At 34.4% G+C, this 25,417-nt stretch overlaps 1 protein-coding gene across 5 annotated transcripts in view; it reads right to left on the bottom strand.

Moving 5' to 3' along the window:
• Positions 1-25,417, bottom strand: part of OXR1 (oxidation resistance 1) — a 550,745-nt gene that overhangs the window by 178,256 nt on the left and 347,072 nt on the right. The window lies entirely within an intron of this gene.

Raw genomic sequence — 25,417 nt, 5'->3', positions numbered from 1 at the left:
AAACCAACGTTTTTGTGAGAATAATTTGTCTGTTAAACACTACTTAAAAATAGAAAGAAACACAGAAGGAAAATGTTTAAAAAGATCCCCCAAAAGTAAACCTCCTTTTTTTTATTTCTGTTCTTCTGGCAGCTAATTTTTTTCCAGCAAGCAAATATTTTAGATGAGAATTAATTTCACAGATATATACTCTATTTCAAGGTTAAACGCTTTGAAAATATTGTATTAGAAATGTTCTTGTGTCTATAAAGGAACTTTGTGTAATATTGTCTGATTGAATCACTGACATTCAGGGTCAACTAGTGGGAGCACCAGGCTATAGATATTAAAAACTCAGTATTGGAAGGATCCTCAGATGGCATAAAATCCAATTCATATGTAAAGAGGAATCTCATCATAAATAATTTTGACAAGTGGTAAGCTTTCTAGTGATGGAGAACTGCTGAGGTGAAAACAAGAAGACATACTTAACTTTAACTTCAAGAAATATGGTTTTTTCATATAAAACCCCCAAACCCAACAAACACAATTTTGGGTCTCTTCTATATAGCTTTGGCTTTTTTTTTCTTTTTTCTCTCAAAGTGATCCTTAGAAAGTATCCAAAGGTTGGAATCTTGGGAAATGTCTTTTAGAGGTTTGGGGTGGGGGGGACTAATAAACAAATTAACTCTTTTGAGTTATTTTTCTGTAAACATTTGGCGTACAAATATTGAATAGTTGTCACCTGGAGAGAGATTTTCTGAATTAGGCATTGTATAGTCCACAAGACACCAAAATAGGACCTCAAATCCTGACAAGTTCTCAAGTGGTAGGAACAAATCAATGTATTAGATTTCTGCACTATAGAAAGACTAATAATGGTCATTCTTACTATATTTTAGGTTATATTAACCAAACATTTGGGAGGATTTGGAGTTGAGAATTATTTGATGAAATAAGTTTTTCCAAGGATAAACTCCATCTACCACTACAAATTGACACACCATTCTGCCATTTCAAGTCTTAGGGAGTTGCCTGTGGTACTTAGAATTTAAATAGCTTAATAATAATAATAATAAACAAGAGAGTAAGAGTATAAACCAACATTTTCCTGACTCTGAGATTGGCTCCTTCTAGCCACTGTGTCACATTGTCTTTTGACAAAGGAATAGTTTGGATTGCTTTTAATTTTTTTTTTCCCAGTTATAGGTAAAATGATTTTTTTACATTTGTTTTTAAAACTTTGAGTTCCACATTTTCTCTTTTTCTCTGCACCTCCAACCTCTTTTAAGAAAGTACATGTGAATCTTTGCAACACATTTCCATAAAAATCATGTTGTAAAAGAAAAAATAAATCTCCCTATGCCCAAAAAACTCCCAAGAAGAATAAAGGGGAAAAAAAGAGTATCCTTCAATCTGTAATCAGATACAATCAGTTCTTTCTTTGGGTATGGATAGCATTTTTCAGCATAAGTCCTTCAGAGTAGTTATGAATCATTGTATTACTGAGAATAACAGTTATTCACAGCTGACCATCTCACAACATTGTTATTACTTTATATTTCCCTTTGTTTGAGTTCACAGAGGACTTTCCTAGTTTTTCTGAGAGTATCTTGCTCATTGTTTGTCATAGAACAATAATATTTCCCCCATAATTACATACCACAATTTATTCAGCTATTCCCCAATTGATGGGCATCCTTTCATATTCCAATTGTTTGCCCTCAGAAGAGAGCTGCTATAAATAGTTTTGTACATATTTTCCTTTTTTTAAGACCTCTTTTGGGATTCCCACTTAATAGTGATATTGTTAGGATATGCATAATATTATAATCCTTTGAGCATATTTCACATCTTTTGATCATTTATCAATTGGAGAATGGCTCTTGAGAGGAACAGTTTCTAGGAATAAATAAATATCTTATGATCCTGTTCTACACTGTCCCAGTCAGATCAAATCTAGAGTATCATGTCCAATTCTAAAGGCCTGCATTTAAGGAGAAATTTATTAGATGGATGATGACATCCAGAGTAAAGCAATTAAAATAGTAAAGGATTTTGAATCCATGCCATAGAAGGAAACTAAGTATATAAAAAGTAGTTATATGGAAGAGGGAGTAGGTAAATTCTGTTTGGCTACTTGAAGAGAAGAAACAAGTGAAAGTTGCAAAGAGATCCATTAAAACTAATTAAAGGGGGAAAATGCCTTAATAGTTAAAGATATCTATTGTTGAAATGGGCTTTGGGTGATAGCAGGTTTCCCTTATTATAGGTCTTTATACAAAGATTGGATGACCACATGTTGAGTGTGTTGTACAAAGCATCATTTTTTTGGGTAAGGGTTGGTTAAAATGACAGCTGAAGTCCCAGACAACTTTGACATTCTACGATTCTTTAATTTTTGACTGTCTTTGAGTAGCACAACATGATAGCATCTTCTAAGAATGAGAATGGAGAGAATGCTTTGGGTTTCTGGCCAAGAACAGAAATCATCCTTTGACAGACTACAAATTCTTTTCATCTTTGACATCTTATTCTTTAATATGATGTCTTCCACTACAACTCTCCAGTTTGCCAAATACATTGCTTTTCTCAGAAGATTTTCTACTTTCAAAATATAAACTTAAGACTTTTCCAGCAAGAAACTTGACAACAATCCATAAACAATTAAAATATTTAAACTATCTCCTTTTTCCTAGTTAAATAATTAAAATGACAGTTCTGATGGCAATCGGAATAATTTATAGAAAACAACAATTTTCTCTAATCCTGATGTCTGTTTAGCAAATTCTGAAGTCTTCAGGGTCAATCTGACTTCCTCCTCATGTTCCCTCCAGCATCGGGGCATTGATTTACAATTATATTCTATTAAAATCAAGTTACTTTCACTCACTTTGTATTCTATCACCAGTTTTCACTGTTGGAAATGCTGAATTTGATTTCTCTTGTCTGATGAGAAAAGAAAAAAGTAAGCAGCACTTTCAGCAATAAATTATAACTGTGAAGAAAGAGAATGGTATTCTCCCTTCATAGGAGGAAAGAAAGGCAGATTCAATCTAAAGCCAGACTCTCATAATAATATTGCTACTAATCAATACTCTTTTTTATGTGGAAAAATAAGAAACTGCATATATGTATATGACTGTCATGATGTTGTAATTATATTCCCAGAACTATTGCCTCTGCCATGTTCCTTTTAAGAACATTACTGTCCTTTTTCACTCTTGTAATGTCTAGTTTTAGTCCTGTAAAATGTGACTTCTAAAAAGCATGTGCAGATATTCCTGCCTGCTTCTGATTAATCATATCTACAACTCAGGATCTGGGTGATCCTGAAATGACAAAACTTCCTGGCTAGCAAGATGAACCAGTGCTGAAAGGGCTTGGTGTTTTAGTATGACTTTGTGGTCCCATGGTCCTTTCTGTACTCCATGACAGTAGCAAGGGCCAAGGTGCTAGATCACTTAAAAGGAGAAATAGCTAACAGTCTGGTCTCTTCCTTTGAGCCTATAATCTATTGCTCTCACTCATCAGGCAGAGAAGGGGACTCAAACAGGAATTGGTGTCTGGGCCCTTGGTTATCTTTTCACTTTATGTTTCCTTTCTTGAATAAGTATTCAAATTATCTGCCTTGAGGTGGTGTCCAGAATTAGTTAGCTGTTGCTGACTATCAGGGTGGTAGTTGCTGAAGTAGCTGGGTCAATTTCTTAAAATAAGACAACGATGAAGTTTGTCATATTGATTAATTTTCTCTTTTATTTGGACTTTTAAAGATCATTGTAGGATTATTAATTGACCCAATTTCAATATTGTTATGTCTCAGGGAATAGGGAAGCTAGAGGAGAGGAACAGAGACAGAAGAGTTAAATAGGTGAAATATTAGAATAAACACAATTTTTATGATTGTTTGCTATTTTATATGGAAAGGATTTGTGATGCCCGCAATTACAATAGTAGGATCAAAAATCAATGATCACAGATCACTATGAAAGATAAAATAATAATGAAAAACTTTAAAATATTGTGAAAATTAATAAAATGTGATTCAGAGACAAGATGTGAGCATGTGCTGTTGGCAAAATAGTAATGATAGCCTTGTTTGATGCAGGATTGCCATAAACATTCAATTTACAAAAACACATTAACTGCAAAGTGCAATAAAGTGAAGCACAATAAAACTTGGTATACCTATATGGAACTCCAAAAAAGAACTCATTATGTTTCCCACAGACGCTCCTTCTGCTACCTCTACCCAGCAACTTCTTCCCAGGCAATATCATCCTCCCATTCCCACAGGCTGGAAATCTAGGAGCTATCTTGGATTCCTCACTGCTGTCCTCTGCTTCCTGCTACTGATCCCTCCCCCCATATCCAAGTTATTGCCACAGCCTGACAATTTCACCTTTGCAATATTTCTCTAATATACTCTCTTGTTTCCCATTTTACTGCCATCTCCTGTGTGTGGGCATTCAACACTTCATCCCTGAATTGTTACAATATCCTGCTGCTGGGGCTGCTTGCCTGGAGTCTCCCCCCATTCCAATCCTTTCTCCATTGAATCATTTGACTTTCCTAAAGCCCAGGTCCAGTTCTATCACTACCCTCCCTCTCTGCCTCCCCACCCCTATTCAATAAAGTCCATTGGCTTCCTATTGCCTCCAAGAGCAAATACAAAACATTCTACCTTTCTATTCTTCTTGTACCTTACTTCCTGCAATATACTTGTTGATTTAATGGCACTAGACTCCGGATGTTTGATGAACAAAAAATTCTATCTTGGCTTTGGATATTTGGCTTTGGATATTTTCTCTGGATGTTTTCCATGCCTGAAACCCTTTTCCTCTTCTGTTCCGACTATTTATCCACCCCCTCCTCTTAAAGTCCCAAATAAAATTCCACCTTCTACAGAAAGCCTTCTCTAACCCCTCTTAATTCTAGTGCCTTTTATCTGGTAATTATTTCTTTTTATTCCTCTCTCTCTCTCTCTCCCTCTCTCCCTCTCTGTCTCTATTTCTCTCTCTCTCTCTTTCTCTCTCTCTCTCTCTCTCTCTCTCTCTCTCTCTCTCTCTCTCTCTCTCTCTCTCTCTCTCTCTCTCTCCCCCTCTGTCTGTGTGTGTGTGTGTGTGTGTGTATGTATTTCCTGTATATCCTCTTTCTCTATGCTTGCTTTGTATGTGTGTGTTTGTATGTTTGTGTGTTGTCTTTCCTATTAGATTATAAACTTCTTGAGGTCAGGAACTATCTTTTGCCTCTTTCTGTATCCCAAGCACTTAGCATAGGCCCAAAGTAGGCACTTAATGTTTATACCTAATTTGCCCAAATTTCATATTACATTATCCTTTAAAAGTTTGCTGTACAGGATGAATACAGAGAGGCTTGGAGAGACTTACATGAACTGATGCTAACTGAAATGAGCAGAACCAGGAGATCATTATACACTTCAACAATGATATTGTATGAGGATGTATTCTGATGGAAGTGATTTCTTTGACAAAGAGACCTAATTCCATTTCAATTGATAAATGACAGACAGAAGCAGCTACACCCAAAGAAAGAACACTGGGAAATGAATGTAAACTATTTGCATTTTTGTTTTTCTTCCCGGGTTATTTTTACCTTCTGAATCCAATTTTCCCTGTGCAACAAGAGAACTGTTCGGTTCTGCAAACATATATTGTATCTAGGATATACTGCAACATATTTAACATATATAGGACTGCTTGCCATCTAGGGGAGGGGTGGAGGGAGGGAGGGGAAAAATCGGAACAGAAGCAAGTGCAAGGGATAATGTTGTAAAAAAATTACCCTGGCATGGGTTCTGCCAATAAAAAATTATATATATATAAAAGTTTGCTATAGCAAGATTCAATTACTTGTGATAGCTTAATTGGAATCTAAATGCTATGTAATATTTTGTTGTATGTATATATTTGTCATTGATCACATGTGTGTGTTTTTTAAAATAGACTGACCTCAAGATATTATCATTAGAAGTAAAATCTGGTAAAAGAAAAAAAAAACATATTTGAATAACTCATCTTGATTTCTTCCTTCCTCCCCTGCCCAATTGAGCTTTGATCACTAAATTTCATGACAGAAAGGAGAAAAAAAGTATTTAGGATTCTTAATGTGAGAATTACTGGATGATAATGGGAGGTATATTGAAATGGTTTTTGAAAATGGTCTTGCTTGGTTGACTAAGGAAACCAAAGTTTTCATTTTGGTGAAAAGATAAAATATTTTAATAGACATTTATATCCATATGGGAATCTGGAGATCATTTAATTCAATCTTTGCAGATAAGGAAACTGAAACTTAGATCAGTTGTCTTATCAAAAATCATCCCACAAGTTAAAAACTAGAAGGTCAGTCTCCTGATGCTCAATCTAGTGTTTTTTTTCACCACACAGGGGTATCACACTATCACCAATTTAAGAGCAGAAGAGCTTCATATATAATTCATATAATTCAACTCCTTCATTTTTGTTTCTTTTGTTTTATTTTAATGAATAGACAAATTTTGGGCCAAGAAATTGCGGCTTGCCCAAAGTTATGCCATAGTTAGAATTTAAACCCAGATCTCACTGACACCAAACCTTGCATCATTCAATAGTATCTGACAACAGGACTTACTTTTATTTTAAAATAATGGAATCTACCAAATGAACTTTTTTATCTTTCTGAAGACTAATATTTTCAGAGAAAAAAGTTGTTTGGTCTTGGGTTTATATGGAGAGGGCTTGTATGAGAATAAGGAAATGGTTTGGGAAGGGGTAAGAAGGAGAAAGGGCTTTCTCATTGACTTTATGTTTTAAGAATCTTCAAACTCAGCTTGCCTAATTCCATTCAGTTGAGGCCACACAGTGGAGAAAAAAAGGCAACAAAATTAGTGTTGCCATTTTCCCTACACTGTCGGGAGGACAGAAAATGGAGACCTTACATTTCATGCTGATTTAATCTCCCTCACTTAATCTTATGGGTAATAAGAAGGGTGTAGGCATGGGGTGGGGGAAGAGGAATGGAAACAATGAACTGTGTAGAATTCTCATCATTTATAATGACCTTTTAACTGTCCATGACCCAAAATAGAATAGAACAAGTCAACTATGTCATATGTTACCACCAGGCTGCCAGTGAGAAAGGGAAGGTTCTGTGTACCTGTGTAGAGTGTGGGTGTAGTAAGCATATAAAAAGCAAGGCTGCATTTATAAAATTAGTTAGGGGAACAATTGAAAATACTGGGCAAGCTGACATTTTGGAGAATGAGTGGATTTTAAAAATTAGTTTTAAAAATATGATGTAATAAATTTCCAGTAATTCAGTCCCTAGGAGTCATATTGATCACATTTAGAATTAGATCTAAAAGGTACCTACCTTAGAGATCACTTAAAGTTCAACATCCTCTTTTTACAGATGAGGAAACTGTGATCTAGAACAGTTAAATGACTTATTAAGTTCATATAAGCAGTAACGATCAGAGCTAATTGAAAAAAAGTCTTTGGACTCTTAATTTAGCTTGAATGGTTTGTTGGATAGAGTGCTGGAACTTGGAGTCAAGATCTTAGTTAAAATCTTATGTTACATGTTTAAAAGATGTATGATCTTAGTCAAATAACAAATTTTTTCCAATTTTCTTCAACTGTAAAACAAGAGAAATACACATGGGGTTGTGAGAACTAAATGAGATAGTAAAGGATGGTTACTCGGAAAAAGGTGTATTTGAATTAGACAGCAAAGCATGTAAGGCTAATTACCTATTTGATATGAGATAATAGTTCTATATACATATATTTAAATGAGATGTTGATGAGATGGCTCTCCTCATTCAGTTTGCTGAATGTGTGGTGGTGAGGTAATTGAAGGCAAGGATTAGAGGACTGAGGGAGAGAGGTCAGAGTAGCTCTGCAGAAGGACAAGGAGGAGAGAAAATTTAGGCTCCGGACTCCAGAGTCCAGGATTCATCTTTGGCAAGCCACGTGGCAGCTTGTCTGCCTCCTTCACTTTTCCTCCTAAAAACCAAGGACTTTGATTGATCTTGACTGACTGATCCTGAGGCCCTCCAGAGAGCTAGCCCAGATATTATACTCCTTAGAAGAAAAGCTGTGGCAAATCTGGACAGCATCCTAAAAAATCAAAATATCACTTTGCTAACAAAGGTCTGTATAGTCAAAGCTATGTTTTTTTTTCTAGCAACAATATATGGCTAAGGGAGTTGGATTATAAAGAACAAAGAGTGCTGAAGAATCAATGCTTTGGAACTATGGTACTGGAAAAGACTTTAGAGAGTTCCTTGCTCAGCAAGGAGAACAAATCAGTCAATATTTAAAAAAAAATAATTCAGGCAATTCACTGGAAGGTCAAATTCCAAAACTGAAGTTTAAATACTTTGGCAATAGAAGATGGGACTTATTGGAAAAGATCTGGATGTGGAAAAAGATTAAAAGCAAAAGGAAAAGGGGACAACAGAGGATGAGATGGATAGATAGTGTTGTGGAAACAATGAACTAATAAAAATGAGAGAGAAGGGAGGATAGACGTACCTAGCATGCTATGGTCCATTAAGTCATGAAAGTCAGTCAGGACTGAATAATTCAAAAACAACAACAATTATGGTGCAAAAATTAAAGTTCAATATAAATATTATATGCAGCTATTATCTTTCTTTCCTGTCCTATATTGACTCATTGTTTATCAGCAGTTGATCAATTCAGAACTTTAAAGATCATCTAGTTTGATCATCACAATTTACAGATGAATAAACTAAGGTCCCAAAGAATTAAATAATTTGACTAACGTTCTACAAGTAAAGGTCAGAACAGAGATCTGAAGCCAGGTCCTTTGACTTGAAATCCAGAATGCTTTGTACTGTACCATAATATTTCCATATATATATATATAAAATATCAGTAAAATACTTAATGTGATTTTTCTCTCCCTCTCAAACTATAGTTTGGCCAGATCCCATTCTGTTTGAATGTTGTAAATTTAAGTGAAGGGGACTTCTTTCAGGGACAAATAGAGAGCTCTCTCCAGTTCCCAGAAGTGAGGGTAACCTATTCAAAGGCTTAGTATAACTGCTTGATATTATGCATGTGATTTTTGCTCAGACTTCTTTCTTAATTTATTCCATCTGGAATATGCAAGGATGAATATTAAGCATTTCAAAATTAGGAACAGTTTTGCTCACAAATTTTGTTTTTATAAACAATTTCTTATGCTTCCCCAAAATACTCCAAACTGCTAAAGTCACTAAGTAGCCATATAATTCAGATTATAAAAGTTATTCTTTGACTTTTATGCAAGCAATTAATTTTGTTTGTCTCATAGATGCAGTAGAGAAGGTTCAAAACTCTAATTCTAAGGACAAATTCTAACCACAAATACACAAAAAAATTTTTTGAGTCTACAGAGTTACATTTGAACAGTCTAGGTTACAATTTCACTCACCAATGTCAATAACTTTCTGAGTCCTAAATATTGGCTCAAAGACAATCTGCTAGAAAACCTAATTATTTTTCAGAAAATTACCTAATGAGGAAATAGAAAGGAAACATAGCAAAGAACTCAGATTTGGGCCATTTATTTGGAGGACTTTAATTGAATATTTGTTTGTTATAAAATTTGATATTTGTAATTTTTTGGTTATTAGTATTAAGTATTTCCCCTTATAATATCCCAAAATATTAACCATAACATCCTTGAGAGCAGGAGCTATTTAATTTTTTTTTAATAACCTCAGTGATCAGCACAGACCTAATAAATGCCTGGCACAGAATGTGTTTGACATTATCTCCATTTTACATATTAAGAAACTAAGGCAAAATGATTATTAGAACTGCTTACAACAGACTTTAAATCATTTCCATTCAATTCCATAAACATTTAATAAGTACCTTTTATGTACCCAGCATGAGGCCCCACTGCCCATTCTCTTTATAAACCAGTGAACTATTCCTTATTAAATGATTCAGCAAAATTTCAATGAACCAGATTATTACTTTTTCCCTTTGTATTGCTTCTGGGAAAAAGAGGCGAATCACAAGAAAACAAGAAAAATAAACAAGGTTTAAATTAAGAAAACAGTGATCTGTATCTTTTATATTCCAGTTAGAATATTATATAAGCATTAAAGACATCCACAGGATCACAGATTTAGGGATGAAAAGAACTTGGAGGTTATCTACTACAAGTCTTTCTTTTCTTTGAATTATAGGAAAATGAAGCACAGTAGATCATCCTTCCCAAGTCATAGAGCTAGTTAGTTGTGTAACTGAGACTTTTTCCTGGATAGAACTCAGGGCTTGGAGGTGGCCCCTGGTAAAGTCACTTAAATGGGAGGGTTGGACTCAATGATCTCCAAAGTCCCTTCCAAGTTTAAATCCATCATCCAATGATCTAAATTGTTCTTCTCTTTATAATGAGGCTCCTGAGGTACTCCAGGTTTTTTGTTATACTGGAGTGATTCACTTTTAAGGCTGCAGATTGCATTTTTTAGAAAGATTTTTCAATGGGACTATTCTTTTTTTTTTTAGGGGATTATCCCTCAATTGATCAAAAATTCAATTGCAGAAATAAAACACTCCTTAAAGAGGCAGGATGGATGATTTAGTAGATAAAAAGCTGGCCACAGACCTCAGAAAGACTGAGGTTTAAGTCTCACTTATGACATATTTTGGTTGGAGCAAGTTACTTAACTTCTCAGTATGCTTGGGCAAGTTTATAAGACTAATTTGGAAAGAAGTTGTTGGTCTCCATTGATGGTGGAAATTTCCACATCGATGATTCTCCACATCAATGCAATCATTTCTGCTCCACTCACTGTCTAAACAATTATTTCAAAACATTCCTAGCATTCAGAATAATTAAGCTTTATGATATGACAAAGACTACTTCAGAATAATATAACATTTGGATTAAAAATTAAAATATGAATTATAATACAATTCATATATCAAAACCAAAGATGTTATGATATTAATATTGAGAGGGAAATCTATATTGGACTACTTCTTAGAGATAACAGCTCATGTTTTTATACTACTTTAAGATTTAGAAAAGATTTTCCAATAAAAACCCAATGTAGTAGATGGCACAAATATACTTTGGTTGGGAGTGGAGAGGGAATTTGAGTTTCTGGTTTTGTCAGTGAAGAGAACTCCCAGAGTGGAAATAAGTACCAGCAACTCTTCTATAATTTACTGTATGGAATAATTGCCTGGGGAATTGAAAGGTAAAGTTCATGATCACAAAACTAGCATGTGTTTGAGATAGCATTAGAATCCAGGCCTTCCTAATATCAAAGCTAGCCCTCTATCTTCTATGTCATTCCAAGTACTGTTCCATCCATTTTCCTAGGAAAAAGTAAGTAAATTAATAAAATTATTAAAATTAAGTCACACTTTTAGCATAAGGCTAAGTCTTTTGACCTCCAGATTTCTTTCTACCACATAGTAGCTGTCTCTTTGCAAAGTGTGACACAAAGAGTGTTGACCACTGACATAAATAACTTTGTAATGAAAATAAATCAGTTGCTATATGAAACTCCAGTGTGGCAAGAAATAAAAGAATTAAGGAAATGATATTAAAGGTCTAAAAATAACACCTTGGATAAGACAGTAATCAATAATGAAAATTCCTAACAAAAAAGAAGAATGATGAAGGAAAACTGGAGGTGATAAAGACCAAAACAATGGCCTCTGACTCTCCACAGTCATATATACAACAAACTGAAAAACATAATCGGATTTTAGATTGTGAATATAAATTCAATGCATCATGAAGCCAGAAGGTGACAGCGTGATAGCCTGCTTCATTTTTTTTAATTAAAATTCTGTGCTTAAAATTATAGAAGTATCATAAATATGCATGAAATCAACAAAGAACATTTGAAGACAATAAACTGATGTCTGTTCATCTAACCAAAGACACAAATGGTTTAACTTATCCCCATTCTTCATACTCCTGCATTTTAGTTTTCCTAAATCTTAATCTTTATGCCACTTTGTCCTATTCACCTGGAATGACTTCTTTCTTCTAAGGAAGAGGAAGGAAGGAGGGCTGTATAATCTAGAGACTAAGGACTAGATTCTCTACATCAAAATGTTACCAAATCCCTCTAACTGAGAGGCCTCATGGTGAACTGCATATTCTTTACAGCCCCGAAAACCCTGTGTTCATGGATGTTAAGTAACATTATGTTCTCAAGAGAGTAGCAGGAGGGACTGCTTGTGCAGAAACTAAAAAAAGATAAAAAGGAACAAAATGAGTCTCATGTGGCTATGCAGGTAACGTGGTATTTTCAAATCTTTACTGAAGCATAGCTTCAAAAGAGGGTAGATATAGATGGGGGAACCAGAAAATCACAGCATCAGATTGAACAGGTTGTACAATAGCGTAGTTTGGAATAAAATGGCTGTGAGGAAGGAGTAGAGGGAAAAACTCAATCCATCTAACACCAGCCATTGCAAGTGGTTGCCATAAGTGCAAAAGAAAAGACATATTCTTTTTCTATTTAGTGTGGAAAGAAATGCTGGTTACAAATTGGACTTTTCATCAGGTAACAAATAGTTTGTCAATTTTTAATTCAAAGAGGATTTAATAATAAGTACTTGCTATTTTTAAGGCAGGGGAAGTGAATTTGGCTCAGTGGATAGAATACTGGGTCTGGAGTCAGGGAAGACATGAATTTAAATCCTGCCTCAGATATTTAATATATGTGTGACTCTGAGCAAGTTATTTAATCTCTGTTTGCCTTAATCCACTGAAGAAAGAAAAGGGCAAACCATTCTAGTATCTTTGTCAAGAAAACCTCACAGACAGTATAGTCCACAGAGTCACAAAAAGTTGGACACAACTGAACAACAAAATTTTCAAGGAACTGTGCTAGATGCTAAGCATATCAGGACAAAGACACCTCAATCCCTATTCTCAAGAAGGTGACACTTTACTGGAATGATACTAAAGTTCCCCCATAATCTGTTTCCAAACTACTTCTCAGTATCATTCCATATTATTATCCTTTATGTGCTTTCTTCATATCTGAGTTTGCATTTTGATGCTTGGAATGAGCTTTCTTGCTCACTTTGCTTTCTTGCAATCCCCAGTTTCCTTAAAAACTCAGCTCAAGTCCACTTTTTCAATTGATCCCCTAAGCCAGTGGTTCTCAAACTTTTGTTTTCAGTATCTTTATCCTATTAAAAATTATTGAGGATCTCTCCAAAGCGGTTTTGTCTATCTGGATTATATTTACAGACATTTACATATTGGAAATAAAAACTAGTTTTGAATTTGTAGACCCTCTAAAAGGGTTTCAGAGATCCCCAGAATTCTCTAGACCATACTTTGAGAACCACTGCTTAAGCTGTTTGACTCTCTCTAATTGAAATTATTGTGTATGTATTTTGTGTTTATTTTATATCTACCTATATGTGTATGTGTTGTTGGGGCAGCTAGATGGCATAGTGGATAAATAGAGCCTGAGTTTTAATTCTACTGTATGATCCTGAGTAAGTAATTTAATATCTTATCTTAGTGTTTCCTCAGTTATTGGTTTTTTTTTTTTTTTTTTTTTGTTTTTTCCTTGAGGCAACTGGGCTTGAATGCCTTGCCCAGGGTCATACAGCTAGGAAGTATTAAATGTCTGAGGCCGGATTTGAACTCAGGCCCTCCTGACTTTAGGGCTGGCATTCTATCCACTGCACCATCTAATTGGCCCTTCCTCAGTTTTCTTATTTGTAAAACTGAGGAAATAATAGATCTGTCCTTCTGGGTAGTTATGAGAATATAATGAGAATATATGTGAAAAGTACTATATAAATATTCTCATTATCATCATTATTATTAATTTCTCCAAATGAACTAGAAGCTTCTTGAGGATAAGAGTGCTTGATTTTTGCCTCTGAATCTTTGATGGTTGGTAGAGTGCCTGGCATATATTAGGCCCTTAATAAATTCACATACAGATTTCCTTTGGGAGGAATGATGATGTTTTTTGATTGATGTGAAATGATTGATGTTTCTCATAACATTTTAAAAACTGCCTATTTAGAGCTTTTGACTGATTCTTTTGAATTACGTTACTGATAGATAAAACTTCATCTTTTGGAGGGCATAGTTATGTTTCAGAAAAAAACAAAAGTCATTTGGAGCTCATAATGGACAATTTCCATCCAAATGGATGTTTCACAGAGAACTGAGGGAGAGATAAAATAATAATAAATTTTTCTTGTGTGGTTTATAACCTCATATTGAATGTATGATATAGTAAAAAGAGAATAGTCCCACAAATACCATCTCTACTGCATATAGCTGAGTCCCTATTAGTATGAATAACCTCTTAAAATAGAATATTAAAAATAATATTCATATTTCCATCAAGTTGGAAACAATGACCATATTTTACATGACCATAACTTTGAATAGTGTGAATTTGAATGTATGTTACCACTTCAAGGAATTCATTATTCACACTAATCAGAACTTAGTTGTGCTGATGATATGACCATAAGAAAATAATTTAACTAATTAGTACTCTAGGAAATTCTCTTGATTACAGGTTGTGGAAAAGAGATAAACCTGAGTTGTTTGTGGGAATTCCTTATGTGGGAATTTTCTATGCCAATGAAAGCACGGCTCTAGTCTCTATTACAATCCTTATAACTATCTCTGAAGATAACGTCCAAAAGAGGTATTCTTCAAAAATTCCTCATGATTTCTTGGTCAGCACATATTCTCTTATAGTGCCTATTTTGAAGTATGTCACTTATTTAGGTATATTATGGAATTTGTTTACAAATATAACAAAAAAATCAAAGTCAAAGGATATGAACAGACAATTTTGAGATGAAGAAATTAATCATATGAAAAAATACTCTAAATCACTATTGATTAGAGAAAAATATATTAAAACAACTCTGAGGCATGACATCATACCTCTCAGATTGGCCAAAATGACAGGCAAGGATAATAATAAATGTTGGAGGAAATGTGGAAAAATGGGACACTAATGCATTGTTGGTGGAACTGTGAAATGATCCAAACATTCTGAAGAGCAATTTGGAAGTATGCCCAAAGGATATACGACTATACATACCCTTTCATCTAGCAGTGTCTCTACTGGGTCTTAATCCCAAAGAGATAATTTAAAAAAAGGGGAAAGGACCCATATGTGCAAAAATGTTTGTAGCAGCTCTTTTTGAGGTGGCAAAGAATTGGAAAATGAGTAGATGCCTATCAATTGGGAAATGGCTAAATAAGTTATAGTATATGAAAATAATGGAATATTATTTATTCTATAAAAATGATAAACAGGATGATTTTAGAAAGGCCTGGAAAGATTTTTTACATTCTTTGCATTTTTATTTTACCCTTTGGTTCTAGAATATCAGGGCAATATTCCTTGATTACTTCTTTTTATAGTAACTTATTTTTAGCACACATTGCTTTATGAATCATGTTGGGAGAGAAAAATCAGAGCAAAGGGGAAAATCCATGGGAGAGACAGAAAAAAAAAAACAGAAAAAAAGAAGTGAACATAGCTTGTGTTGATTTACATTCAGTCTCCTGAGTTCTTTTTCTGAATGCAGATGGCATTTTCTGTTCACAATCTATTGGAGTTGCTTTGGATCACTGAACCACTGAGAAGAATCAAGTCTTTCATAGTTTCATAGTGCTGTTATTGTGTACAATGTATTCCTGGTTCTGTTTGTTTTACTCAGCATCAGTTCATGTAAATCTTAGGCCTGGAAAGATATATATATGAACTGATGCTGAGCAAAACAAAAAGAACCAGGAAAACATTGTACATAGCAATAGCAAGATTGTACAATGATCAACTATGAAAAAGTTGGTTCTCAGCAGTTCAGTGTTCCAAGGCAATCCCAATAAACATTGCTTCCAAAGACAGAACTATGGAGACTGAATATAAATCAACACATGCAATGTCCACTTTTTTTCCTTCTTTGTTTTAACCTCTCTTGGTTTTTCCTTTTTGTTTTGATTTTTCTCTCTCAACATGATTCATAAGGAAATATGTTAAAAAAAAAAAAAGAATGCACATGTATAATAAAAAAGTTGTCTTTACATATAACTGGGGAAAATAAAAAATTTAAAAATAATAAAATATATAAAGTCTCATTACATTTTTAGGTCAATCCTAATCTTCCAACTGAAAAAAAAAAAAACTTTTCAAATAGTGTTTAGTCATCATTCCTTGAGCTAATTCCCTAAAAATCATTCATTTGGACAAAAAGGTCCTTGTAATTCCTCATTCTTTACTGCCTTGAATCTGAGAACAATTTTATTTATATTACTTGGTTATTAGTTTAACTTGATTTAATTCTGAGATTAATTTGAATGATTTAGTACTTTAGACATAAAATGAACAAAGAGGGAAGAAGTAATTACAAAATTTTATGGAGTCCAAAAATTAATTTGAATTTGATTTAGGTACAAAAATTTAGTAGCCTGTGAAAACCACTAAACTCTATAACTGTTCTCTTTCTGTATACCCAAATAAAACAAAAATTTTTTGTCTCTGGAAATGAAAACATATATAATAAGTGCTTAGCACAGTGCCTGCCACATAGAGACACTTATTAAATGCTTGCTGTCTACTTACTTATTAACATAAGCAGTCCTGATAATTAAGAGGGAAAAGAAACATGAATAGTAACTAATGGAAGCTGACTCTGCTTACTTAATTGTAGAATATGTCCACAATTAGATTGATAGATAGATAAGTAGCTAGATACAGAGATGATAGATAGATAGATGGTTGGATGGATGGATCCTGCTCAATTTCTCATTATGAAATTGGAAGTGATTCTGAATCAATGAAGACTAACATAACTCTGCTCTGGCAGGTGCAATTAATCTAGAGAGAGTTCAAGTATGGACTCACTATTGTTTGGACTTAAAAGACCAGCCTAATGGATTGTGGAGAACTTACTCACCAGTTTGGCTGCAGGGGCATAAATCTGTTTGATCACTGCAATCTCTAAACAACAAGTTGTAGAGGATGGAGACCTGCATTAATGATGAGGATATATATCAAGGAAATCACAGATTCTTGCTTGTAAGCCCAACATTACATTCAAAGATTCATATCAGGAGATCACAAAAATTTGACATCGAGGTATGACAAGGATGAACACTAATATTAATCAATCAAGTGTTTTTAAGCACCTCATTATGTATCAGGCACACAATGCAAAGCACTGGGAATATAAAGAAAGGCAAAAATACAAAATCTCCTGCTCTCAAGCAGCCAGTGACAGCTATTATTTAGCCATTTTTAGTCAACTCTAGGAGACAGGTGAAGCAAGTTTTATTATCTCCATTTTACAGATGAGCAAACAGATTCAGAAGGGTTAGGTCAGTTGTCCAGTGGCACACAAATAGTACATAGGAGGGCTAGAATTCCAACACAAGTCTCCTGATTTAAAAGTCTCTTGCTTTTTCTACTACATCTTCTTGTCTCCCCATTGACAAAGTTCTGTGCCATAGATCACTTTTGTCCATAAATAAATATTAAATAGGATTTAAATTGGTAGGAATGTATAAAACCTAAAATTTAGCAACAGAATATAGACAAATCTTATTAAATGTCCTTATGTGGTCCTTAACACATGCCTTTCAATGAAATAAGATTCAGAGACTTTAAATAGAGCCATACAATTGGGGAATAGAACTACATTTGACAGGATTTCAAAAGACAGTTTAGCCAGAATATGTAAATGATGTGACTGTGAAATAATATGTTTGAGGCAATCCTGGGTATGACGGAGATAATAATTCTATTCCCTGTAATATAAAGAGCTTCAAAAACCAAAGTATATTCAAATCAATTCATAAACTAATTTATCATTAGTATTCCTAGAAAAAAAGATGTCAATTTATTCGCCTGTGATTTCATTTATTAATGCTATAATTTTCCCAACAAAAAGATCTCTTTCTGGCCACCGCTGCCCTCTGTGGACTTCTGATCCTATTGACAGGTGAGCTTCTTGAGGACAGGAAGAGTATTCACTTTTATATTTATATTCCTAGTGTTTGGCACACAACTTACTACTTAACAATTGTTTCATAATAAGTTTCCATTAATTACTTAATAATACACTTTTATTAATTTCATTCAGAAACATTTAACACCTAGTATGTATAAGGCTTTGTCTCAAAAGGTTGATATGCAAACCAATTACTGACAGGACATACAAAATAATCTGGAAAATTATTTGGTTAGAAAAGCTAGTGAGTTAATCTTGTAACATGAACAAGCAATAATTGATACATAGTTTTCATATTCCATTGGTAGCACCATGTAATATCAAGAGTTCTAGAGAAAGAGCCTCTACATATTCAATGGATCTTGCTGTGGATGATATAAGGGAGGAGATAGGCAAAAGATCTACAGGATAAAAAGCTGTGGATGGATTATGATCTCAGGATAAAAAAAATAATAATGACACTCACTTGCATTGATATGTGCTTTAAGGTTTGCAAAATACTTTATAAGTATTATCTCATTTGAACCCCCTACAATCCTGGGAGATAGATATTATTATGATCCTTATTTTACAGAAGAGGATAATATTTTAAGTAGCAAGCCCAGGGTTTCATAGCTAGTAAATATCTGAGACTTGGATTTGAATTTAGTCTTCTTGACTCCAGTTCCTGTATTCTGTCCAGAATACCACCTAGCGGATTAGATCATAGAAGGGAACATTCTCATCCATGAAATGATTAAAGCCTTCAAATATCTAAGTACCAGAATTTGGGTAGAAGACAGTGTGGGAGAGTTGATAGAGTGCTGGATTAGGAAGCTGGGAGACTTGAGTTCAAGTACCAGCTGTCATTTATTACCTAGATAATTTTGGGCAAGTCACAACTTGCTCAGGCCTCAATTTTCTAAACTGTAAGAGCTGAAGATGTTGATCTCTTATATTCTCTGAGTTTCTCTTTCAGCTCTAAATCTATGTTCTTATGGATGATCTTTATGATCTTTCTCGTATTTCCTCTGTGCCTATTCATTCCTTCTAATACTATGATACTGGTTAAGTCATATATACTTCTAAATGCTATGATTAAATGATATGTACATCTAAAATATCAATTGGGATTGAAAGGCAAAAAAATAGTAAATTGGAAAAATTATTAAGTCTACTAGGGTCATATACATTTGTAGTTAACAGGCTAGATCATAGTAGATCCAGAGCTTTATACTGATTAATAATTAATATGGTAGAGGCAATTGATGGTATAGTTTTGAGCCCGAAATCAGGTAGACTTGAGCTCAAATCCAGATGCAGATATTTACTAACTGTATGATCTTAGGCAAGTCATATAACTTCTGTTTGCCTCAATTTCCTATGCTATAATATGAGGATAACGATGACATTTACCTCCTGCGTTAGTTGTGAGGATGAAATGAAATAAACTTTGTAAAGTACCATACCTGCAGTATGATATTATATAAATACTAGGTAGTAGTAGTAGTAAAGTGAATCCTATCAATTGGTTAAAAGGATCAAAATTATTAAGTCAGCTGTGGTTACATTACAGATGTAAACTGGACCATATACTGAAAAAGAATGAGAGGAAGCAGTATTTTTAGTCTGAAGGCACTAATCAAACCCCTAGTAAGTAACTGGAATAGGGCTGTTCCCACTGAGAGATGCTGAAGATGCTCACAGCAGGTCTGAGAATTGCCAAAGACTGGTAAGTAATTACCAAAACAGCAGGAACTCCCAGAGAACTGAGAGAAATAGAGAGAGGGGGTGCCAACTGTGAGGATGGATCTATCATCAGAATGGGAACCACCTGGCCAAGGAAAGCTGGAGTTAGCAGCAAGCAATAAATCGGGAGGGATCTGGGAAGAATAAAGGAAGAAATGAGGAACCATTTAGAGGGGATGAGACCAAGAACACAAAGGGCAAGGCCCACTTTATCAAAGACTAGAGCAAAAGAGTTTGAAATCTCTGAAAATAGAACAAGATATCAGTTCTGGATAGCTATGAAAAGACTGCTAATTACATTAGACCTGGCCATGCACTGGCACAGATATAATATCCAGGATAGCACTACATTCACAGTGTAGATTGGGTGTATATTCCTAAGATCAGCCATAGGGAAGGATTATTTCCACTTTCTTACATAATGGCTCCCCAAGGAATAGAGAATATTTATTTATCTGCTCCAATATGTTCTTGGGTCAGGGAGGAACTATAGAAGGATGGAAAATATGGCCACAATTCAGCATTTTGAAGATTTTCAAATACAACCAGCCATTTCTCTCTGCATACCTCTTGGTAGACTAATCTCAATGAAGTCAGGGATTCCATCTAATAATTTTTGGTATTTTTCATAATATTTAGCATAATTATTGGCAGGCATAAAGTTCTTAGTAAAGAATTGTTTGGCTTCTCTAGGAGAGAGGATGGGGTGAAGGGAAAAAAATTTGGAATAGAAGGTTTTGCAAAGATGAATGTTGAAAATTATCTATGCATGTTTTGAAAATAAACTTTAATAAAAAAGTGTAATCTAATATTTTTTTCTTTCCTTCTCTTTTTAGACCCGAGATCCATTATTTAGTCTTTCTATTTAGTTTTCCAAGAATTTTCATATTTACCACCTCCTAAGTTGGGCTTTAAAGGAGAAAATAAAATGTTGGAAAAATAGATGACAACTACTGGAACAAACTGTACAAAGCACAGAGATGGAAGAGGACAAGGCAGGAAGGAGGAAAAGTGAAGAATCCTATTTGGAAAAAAAAAAAGAATCATTTGGTTGGAATGCAACATATATGAAGAGAAGTGATATATAATGATATAGTTGGAACTAAATTGTAGAGGGCCTTGAAAACAAGACTGTATTCTTAGAGAATCAGTGAAGCTTGTGAGTAGGAGAAAATCAGGATCAGTATATTAGGAGGTTTGATTTGTCATCAGTGGCTGGATTAGAATATGAGAAAGACTAGTTACGATGATACTATAATATTCTAGATGAAAATAATGAGTTGAACAGTTCAAGATATACAAGAGATATGGCAGAGAAAAAAAAAACAAAAACAGAACAGATGAACATTCCAGGTATTAAAAGAACTGGTAGATTTGAGTGGTAAGCCACTGTCAGAGATCCTGAAAGATGCAGCAGAAAGGGAAAATTGCCACAGGAGAAAATAAGGACAAATATGGTTCTAGTTTTCAAAAATTAGGAAAACAATGGAAATAGTATCATTGAACTTGGTTTAGATTCCTAGGAAAAAATTCTAGAAAATATTATTTGAGAGCTGGTTACTGTACAACTAGCAAAGGAAAGAATGATGAAGAAATGAAGAAAACCAGGATGACTAGAAGAAATGGTATCCAGATTGAAAGAGACTTAGGAGTGAGTTTGTGAGGAGAATTGAGAAGCTGTGAAAGTAAACTTTATCTTGACATTTGGTGTTGGAGGGGAGAGAGATACACACAGAGATGCAATGAGAAAGAGAGAGAGAGAGAGAGAGAGAGAGAGAGAGAGAGAGAGAGAGAGAGAGAGAGAGAAAGAGAGGAGAGACAGAGAAGGAATAAAAGAGAGGGAGACAGAGATAAAGACAGAGAGAGATAGAGACAGAGAAAGAGAGAGACAGAAACAGAAAGAGACAGAAAGAGAAAGACAGACAGATGTAGAGATAGAAACAGAGACAAAGATAGAAATAGAGAGATAGACGGAGATAAAGAGACAGAGAGACAGATAAAGAGAGACAAAGACAGAGACAGAGACACAGAGATTCAGAGACAAAGACAGAAAAAGAAAGATGGAGACAGAGAGAGGCACAGTGAGAGAAACAGAAAAAGAGACAGAGATAGAGATAGAGACAGAGAGAGGGAGAGAGAAAGATAGAAGACATGACTGATGGAGCAAGGTTCAGGGAGTAGATGACAGGATTATAATAGCTGGGAGAACATGTACCTCAACCCCTTTATTGTACAGTTAAGGAAACTGAAGCTCATATGGGTAAAAAGTCCCTTGTTCTAGATCACATAGGCAATAAACAGAAGAACCAGCCTTTGAATCAATGACCTCTGATTCCTCGGATGAGTTGCAATGCTGAGAGGAATAAATATTGTCAAGGAGGAAAGTCGCCTTATTCTTTTTTACTCTCACTTCATATTCTACAGTTCTGGGATGTAACACCGATGCTGTGATATGATTAACCATTATTCAACAACTCTTCAATGACTCTTATTCTCATATCTTGAATATTTCTACCCTCTATGTTATTTTTGAGGAGCAGTCAAGCTGGAGATCATTTTACTTCCCTAGGATGGAATCTCTTATCTCTATTCCAAGATATTTTTCAGTTTTTCTTCCTTCAAAGGACAAAGATGAAAACTTTTCAGGGATGCTTAGTTTTGAAACAGTTTTTAATTTAATTTCTTGTATTTTTATCCTACCATTCAGTCCTGTATGGTAGGCAAGCCAGGCATTATTATCCCTCTGTTATCCATGTGGAAATTGAGGTCCAAAGAGTTTAAGCATGTAAAGCTTTACATAGTCTGGTTCCAGTCCAAAATTTGAGACATCAAACATTCCTCTCCTTCCTGATCTCCATGGTCCAGCCATTTTGGTTTCCTTATATTCTTCAGATATGACACTCTGGTTTCCATCTCCATATCTTTACCCATAATTAGAATGTACTCTCTCCTTACCCATCCCTCCTTAGTTTTCCTGGCTTCTCTCAAGATTCAGGTGAAATCCCACTCTCCTACAACAGGCTTATTCCAGTATACTCTGCAAATATTATAAATCAGGGCTTAATTTATTGTTTAGCTGATTATCTAGATTTAAGAAAGTGATAGAAAAAAAGTTTAATGCAGCTTAAACTTAAAAGTGTACATTTCCCTGCCAATTGTGAAATAACACTGCTTGTTATTAGTTATTACAACTATTCTGTATGCTCATATGTACCTGCTTATTTACATTTTTTTGTCCTCTTTGGAATTAGAGTTTCTTGAGGAAAGAGAGTGCTTTTTGTCTTTCTTTGAATCCTCACAATTTAGTACAGGGTCTGGCATATATAGTCAGCACTTAATAATTGCTTATTGAAGCCATTCCCTAATTGATAAATGGTCAAAGGATATAAACAATTTTCAGATGAAGAAATTAAAGCTATTTCTAGTCTATGAAAAAATACTCTAAATCACTACTGATTTGAGAAATGCACATTAAGACAACTCTAAGGTACCACTATACACCTCTCAGATTATCTATGATAGGGTAAGATAATGATAAATGTTTGGAGGGAAAACTGGGACACTAATACATTGTTGATGGAGTTGTGAACTGATCCAAACATTCTGGAGAATAATTTGGAACTATATCCAAAGGGATATCAAATTGTGCACACCCCTTGATTCAGCAGTGTCTCTGCTGGGTCTGTATCCCAAAGAGATCATAAAAAAGGGAAAAGGACTCACATGTGTAAAAATATTTGTAGCAACCCTTTTTGTAGTGACAAGGAACTGGAAGCTGAGTGAGTGTCTATCAACTGGGGAATGACTAGAATATTATTGTTCTATACTAAATGATAAGCAGGCTGATTCCAGAAAAGCCTGGAAAGACTTACATGAACTGATGATAAGTGAGGTGATTAGAATCAAAAGAAAGTTATACATAGCAACAAAATTATGTGATGATCAACTGTAATGGACTTGCCTCTTTTCAACAAATAGTTAATTCAGGGCGATTCTAATAGCTGTGTGATGGAAAGATCTGCAGCCAGAGAGAACATTATGAATACTGAATGCATATCACAGCATAGTTTTTTCATGTTTTTTGTTGTTTGTTTTTTCTTTTTCGTTTCCCCCTTTTGATCTGATTTTTCTTGCACAGCATGATATATGTGGAAATATATTTAGAACTGCACTTGTTTAACTGATATTGGATTACTTGCTGTCTAGGAGAGGAAGAGAAGGGAAAGGAAGGAGATAAAATTTGGAACACAAAAATTAAATATTGAAAATGTATTTTGAAAAATAAAAAATATTATAAAACAAAATATAATTGCTTTTGGCCAACTAGCCCCATGCCTGGAATTAGCTTCTTTCTCACCTCTTCTACTTAGAATACCTAGTTTCTTTCAAAGCTCAACTCAAAAGTTGCTCTCCATCAGACCTCTTCTGAATCTCTTTCTAAGCTCTAAATGTCACTCTTCTGTCCATTATTTTGTATTTTTAGAATGTATTTTACATAGAATTATTATATGCATTTACATTGTCTCCTTCAATAGGATGTACACTTGTTGAGGACAGGGATCATTTCATATTTGTCTTCATATCAGAAGCACCTAGAATTTTCCTATCACAAAATAGAAAGGAAACAGGAAGGAAACAAATATTTTTTAAATATGCCAGGCACTGTGGTAAATTCTTTATAAATATTATCTCATTTGATTCTGCCAGACATGTGCTATTGTTATCCATGAGGAAACTGAGGCAGAAAGAGATTACGTGACCAAGGTCATACAACCAGTAATACCTGAAGCTCTATTTAAACTCAGGTCTTATCTGATTCCTGGTCCATCACTCTATTCACCAAATCTATTAGTTGTCAAATTAATGTTTATTGATAGCTTGATTGACCTAGCATAATACAGTTTTATGCTTTAAATATACAGTTTCTAATTCCTAATTCAGTGGTCTTTCCATAATATCATGATACCATACAGTCAGATATAAATCTTTTCAAAAAGCAAGACAAATCAGGAAAGAAAAGAGAGTGGTGATGATTTTAAAACAGTAGGATTAGAAAATGATTGGAGATGAAAGGGGGGATTCTAGAGTAAGGAAGATGATATCTGGTTACATTTTCACAGTCTCATTTAAAAATGCTTTCATTATTATGCTCCTTAGGCCTACATATCTATCAAGTGACAAGAAATGGCTCTATCAATACTACTTACTTAAATGCTCATTGTAATATGAAAATGAAATGGAGACTATGAATCCTACTTGAGACTTTTCACTTATTATTTTTGTTACATGTACCTCTTCCTTAGCAAATCTCTGGAGTTAATGATTTTGAATAAGGATGAAAATAGTTGTTTCCAGTATCACAATGAAAAAAAAAAAAAAAAAGATTTCTCTATTTGTTAAATGTAAAGATGTCTCTAATATTCATCAGTGATCAGTTTGGTTAATAGGAATAAGGATCAATTATGCCCTTGTAGGCTGGATGTCTTTAAATTGAAAGAATCAGAAGCCACTGAAAAGAAGTGCTAAAAATAATCAGAATTAAAAATGGAGTTATTCAATTTATTAGGCGGCAGGGGGCAGCAGTGTGCCAAAAATGTATACCTAACCATAGTACTTTGGAACTTCTGACTTTGGGTTGTTACACTTCACCAAACAAAGAAAAACAAGCACAAACATATTTGCTCAGATCAATATATTTCCTCTGA

Source organism: Antechinus flavipes, chromosome 1 (assembly GCF_016432865.1).
Source record: "Antechinus flavipes isolate AdamAnt ecotype Samford, QLD, Australia chromosome 1, AdamAnt_v2, whole genome shotgun sequence".
Lineage (NCBI taxonomy): Eukaryota > Metazoa > Chordata > Mammalia > Dasyuromorphia > Dasyuridae > Antechinus > Antechinus flavipes.
This window is presented reverse-complemented; position numbering and strand designations above follow the sequence as displayed.